This window comes from Salvia hispanica, chromosome 4, assembly GCF_023119035.1.
Source record: "Salvia hispanica cultivar TCC Black 2014 chromosome 4, UniMelb_Shisp_WGS_1.0, whole genome shotgun sequence".
NCBI lineage: Eukaryota > Viridiplantae > Streptophyta > Magnoliopsida > Lamiales > Lamiaceae > Salvia > Salvia hispanica.
In genome coordinates this window covers 41602450-41608036 of record NC_062968.1, presented here as the reverse complement: position 1 = coordinate 41608036, position 5587 = coordinate 41602450, and positions in this window count along the sequence as shown.

The window sequence follows — 5587 nt, the reverse complement described above, 5'->3', positions numbered from 1 at the left end:
GCGTGGAACAATGGAATTTCTGATTTTTTATGCTTTTTCTATTTTTTTTCCTATTACCTTTTTATATTTTTATCTAAATTCCTATAAATTATCTTCTCTTTTAATCAGCCGATCATACAAATGATATAAAAATATTAAAATATTGATTTGAATATCTTTCTCTTTTCCATATTATCTTTGTGAGTGAACTATTGTAGTGTTCATTAAATAACAATTTTATTCACTAAATAATTTATCATCACTACTCCTATTAACTAACAAGCTATGTGAAAAAGTAGACAATATCTAATCGTATACCATCCCGAATCATTTATTTTGGATTGAAGAGACGGCGGGCAGAGAAAGGTGGAGACAGAGGCGGCGAACGGTGGAGGCGCCCGTCGAGGAGGGTGGACACAGGTCTGGAGTAAGGAAAAGAAGCAGCAAAGGGTGGAGAGTGGAGGCTCAGTAGAGAAAATAGGTGGAGGCCAATCTGGTTTTCTAGTGTAAAGAGATGGGAGTTTGGTGTCTCTCAATTGGAATGTGATTCTGTTTGATATTTAGAATATACGGAAAAAATATGAAAGATGATTATGTTGATTTATTAGAATTTAGATAAAAATATAAAAAGGGTAGTTTAGTCCACTTATAAATGATAAGAAATAAATAATAGGAAAAAAGAATAGAAAAAGGATAAAAAAAACCAGAAATCCCTTGTTCCGAAAAATACGCACGCCTGGATCCCATATTCTTAAGGTCAGGGAAATTAACCCCTAATTTCGAAAGGTCAGCATAATTAACTCCTAATAACGAAATTTCTCTTTCCTCACCTCCATTCTAAATATGCAATATTCAGATCGAATGAGTTAAATAAATATTACTCTACTTACACAGATTAAGCAATATTTTGAATAAAGTTATCAAACAAATCTCATTTTTTTTTATTTCTTTTCAGGATTATCCTATTGTATTAAATACTATGAAAAATAACCCAAAATTAATACTCCACAGTACAACATAATCTCTATTTTGTATCTTTCTTATTTTATTTTCACTGCAATAACTTAGTAAAATAATACTAACATATAAAATTTTCGATAAAAATAAATATTTTATATTTAATAGGAAAAATTGAGTATTTAGCTATAATGAAACAAACTAAAAACTGATTTAAGAATTTAATAATTTAAAATTTTTTGGCTGTTTTTCCAACACAAAGAACATATCTCACCATGGTGGAATTGTGAATAAAACTACAATTTCAGCGAAATAATCAATAAACAAACAAATATATCGGGAGATGGCAGCAACACAGGCAAATTTGATCATGCAAAATTGAGGTTTAATCAAATGCTAATGACAAAATTCTATAAATAGGTGATTCTGGAAAACTGCTTCCATGGATAGATGGTTTTGTTTCTATTAGTGGGTGTTACGCATTCTTAATACGTAACTTAGGTGAATATTATCGCGATCAGAAAAATCAAACTAAACACGCATTCTTAGAATGTCTGTCTAATGTGAATAAAATTAGTGCACAACATAACAGAATCGCAGACGCGCCGCTTCTAAACTACTACACTTTCTCGCGAAACCCTTCCAAGAATGCTACCTTGTCGTCCGATTCTTGCATAAATCGCCCAAATTCGTCTAATTGTTTCTCCCTCAAGGTAAGTTACATGCTTTTCTTCTTCATTTAGGTTTAGTAGTTAAAAATTATAATTTAGGTTTTGTAGTTAAAAATTAAAATTTTATGTTATTGGTATAAATTGTATGTTCAATGTGTGTTATTAGCTACTAGGATTGGTATGTAGTGTCTTTTGAATTGTTAATTTCTAAAGATTTGGTATATAGTTTATTTTGAATTATTTAAATTTTGAGATAAAGTTGTGTATTGCAGGATTATGGACACAGAATCTATTTGTGTCCTTTTATATTGGGATGGAAGAATAGTACAAATTGGAGGAATTGGTTTGTCTTATGAGCCACCCGTGGCAAATGCATACCTTGTGTTAGATAAGTTTGTTCCATACAATGAGTTGGTTAACAGAATATGTGATTGCATTGGAATCAATATTAATGAGTATATGATTAGTTTGACATGGAAGCGTGCAATTCAAGTGGGTCATGGATATAACTTTGTGGGCGTTCGACTTTGCGATGCATATATGAGGGATATGTTTGCAACAACTATTCAATCAGGTCAAATTGAGTTATTTGTTGACTATCAAGCTAAGTTAGCACAACAACGACAAGTTCAAGATATAGTACAATATGATGATGGTCCATCTGGACATAATGAAGTTAGTCATGAGCCGGCTAATTTTGGGGATGCTGAGCCTAGTTTTGGGGATGATGGGCCTGGTTCTGGGGAAGGTGGACTATCTCCCCATAATGAAGTTAGTGACGATTCTGAATCTGAAGACTGTGTCAGAAAAATCAACAACCCCACCTGAATTGAGTGAAGAATCAGAAGCAACCCAAGATGCATCTTATGATAAGACATTGAATGTGCCTCGTAGGTATGTCCCATTAGTCCCTGAAGAGCGAAGTGAACAGGAGTATGAGCATCCAAGGTTATGTTATTTTCGTACTCTACCGACGACATAAGGTAATTACCATGAAAGTAACCACGATGATTCTGAATCTAGCAGTTGGTTTTGGGATGAGAAGAATCCCACGCGGATTGGGTTAGGAACTAAATTTGATACCAAGCTACAGTTGAAGACTGCTGTTACTTTATGGCATTTGGAGTCATCGACATAAGAATACTACGTGGTGGAAAGTAAACCAACAAAATGGAATGTGGAATGCAAAACTCTGAAAGAACCGAAAGAGACGGGGAGCACGAGCACAAATAGGAGACGACGGAAGCAAACAGGTGGATGTATTTGGAAACTCAGAGCAACATTGGGGAAGCACGACCGCAAATGGGAAATCAGACAATGGACTGATAGACATACTTGTGTAGGTAATCCCAACTCCAAGGACCACGCTAACGTTTCATCGGTATGGTGGCTTTGTGTGTTAAGCATCATATTCTAAAGGACCCCGAGTATACGCCTAACTCCATTATTGAGGATGTGAAGCAAAAGTATCATGTTGAAATATCCTACAAGAAAGCATAGTATTCAAACACGCATTCTTAGAATGCGTAACACCCAGTGATAGAAGCAAAAAAAAACCACCTATCCACGGAAGTAGTTTTCCAGAATCACCTATTTATAGAATTTAGCGCCAATGAATCATGCAGTGGCCAGACTACTCCGGCGGTGGCTTTGGTAGTTGCAGGTAGGGGTGGATGTGAAAATTTTTTGTTAGTAGAGGCTCTACTATATATATTCTCATTATCTACGAAAAATAGACCGGTGGAATAAATAAGTTTTAATGCTTATTGATGGACATACTAAAATAAAAATAAATAACTATTTTTCGTAAATGATGTAGTATTATTCATGATTAAAAATATAGTAAAAAAAACACATTTTTGAATAATTAAGGTGAAAAAAAGAAAGTCTACAAGTTTATCTTATGGATTAAAGTCACTAAGAAAATAAAAACTGAGTTTGCACTTTGCATCAATTATTTGGAAAGAAAATTGAAATAGTACTTTGTAAATAAAAATTTTGGAAATAGTTATAGTGGAGACGAGAAAATTTAAAATTTAATAACTCAAAACTAAGTTATTAAATTGAAATTTAATTTACACTCCCTGATTCAGAAAGTTTAACAAAGCACATTGTTAAAGAAATACAAATATTTCCATCAAAATGAACTCATAGTTGTTGCACTTTGAATTTAATTTAGTAGCCAATAAATGAACGGGTGTTTTAAAATAAAACATAATATCTTAATTTACTAGGAAGTTAATAATATTAATTGTAATCGACTCATCTTCTCCCTCAACCATCTCAGAAGACGTAGTTCTTCATTTCATCGTCTATATTATTTAACTTCTTGATTTTTTTAGCCCTTTTTCATCGGCAAACCTTTGATGATTTAGTGTTCAACAATATTAATTTGGTGAGGTATAGAGATAAATTTCAAAATTTTTAATAATTTCTGAAATAGAAAATATCGGAAAAATGTTTAGCCCTCCCCCATTTCAACGTGTGCCCGCCATTGGTTGCAGTTGAGGGAAGAATGGGTTAATGGAGTAGTGAGCCCTTGGGATGGAGAATCTAATGGATAATTATTCAAACTTTAAATAATTATATTATAATTATTAATTTTATTATAAAAAAAATTTAATGCTCCCACCAAAAGTACGAAGATTTGGTTTGACACGAGTTTTAATATATAATTAGTAAAGTAAGAGAGAAAGACAAAATGCTGTGTAAGGCCTGTGTAAATAATATTAGCAGAGCGTGGACTTCACATCGGACTTCACATCATTAGGAGTGAAGTGTAATAATATAGTTTGTAAATAAAATGATATGTAAGGGTAATATGTTGTTTAACTATTCTAAAATTAAAAATTTCATACTTTTCAGAGATGGATTTTTAAGGAATTCGTTCATACTTTTTAGGAACGGAGGGAGTGATAATAACAATATTTATAATTATGATTAAGTATTATTTATAATTTAAATTACATTAAAAATAATTAATAATTAATATTTTAACTTGATAATAATAATTGTATAAAATTAAAAATTGTACTCCCTTCGTCCCATAAATATAGGGACATTTTCCTTTTCATACGTCCCATAAAAATAGTACATTCCATTTATGGAAAGTTCTCCCCAACTTATTACCAATATACATCAATTTATTTACAACTTATATCACTAGAATCCACCATTAAACAATAATAATAATGTAGGTATTACTATCCACCAAGATTATTTTAAGAGTAAAGGCCAAAGTGGTCCCTAACATATATCCATTTTATCAATTTGGTCCTAAACATTATCTTTTTGATTATTTGGTCCATCACAAATGAACTCGAACTGAAATCGGTCCTAACTTGACAGAACCGTCTAAAACTAACTGTCAATATTAAGCATGTTTTGACCAAAATTAACCATTCTAATTAATATTTTTATTTATTAATCCCTTCCTCTCCTCCTCTCCTTTCTTCTTATTCTCTCTTGGTCTCCCTCTCTGCCAGCACCGCCGCTGCTGCCATTGACCGTTAGTTTTAGACGGTTCTGTCAACTTAGGACCAATTCTAGTCCGAGTTCATTTGTGAGGGACCAAATAATAAAAAAGATAATGTTTAGGACCAAATTGATAAAACGGTCATATATTAGGGACCACTTTTGGCCTTTATTCTAGAATCCACCATGTGAATAAGATTATTTTAACTACATTATCATCTTCTCTCCTATTTTACCAACTAAACATTAATTCCCATGGCGTTCCAAATGTCCCTATTTTTATTGGGGGTGGGGGGGGGGGGGGGGGGGGGGAGAGTACATTATTAAAAACCTAAATAAGTACGAATTCTAAAAGTTGGGAAAAATAGTACTCCCTTCGTCCACGAATAAGAGTCCCGTTTTTTCATTTTGGTCCATCCACAAATAAAAGTCCCGGTTCATAATTACCATAAATGGTAAAGAGACCTCACATTCCACTAACTCATTCCACTCACATATAATTTAAA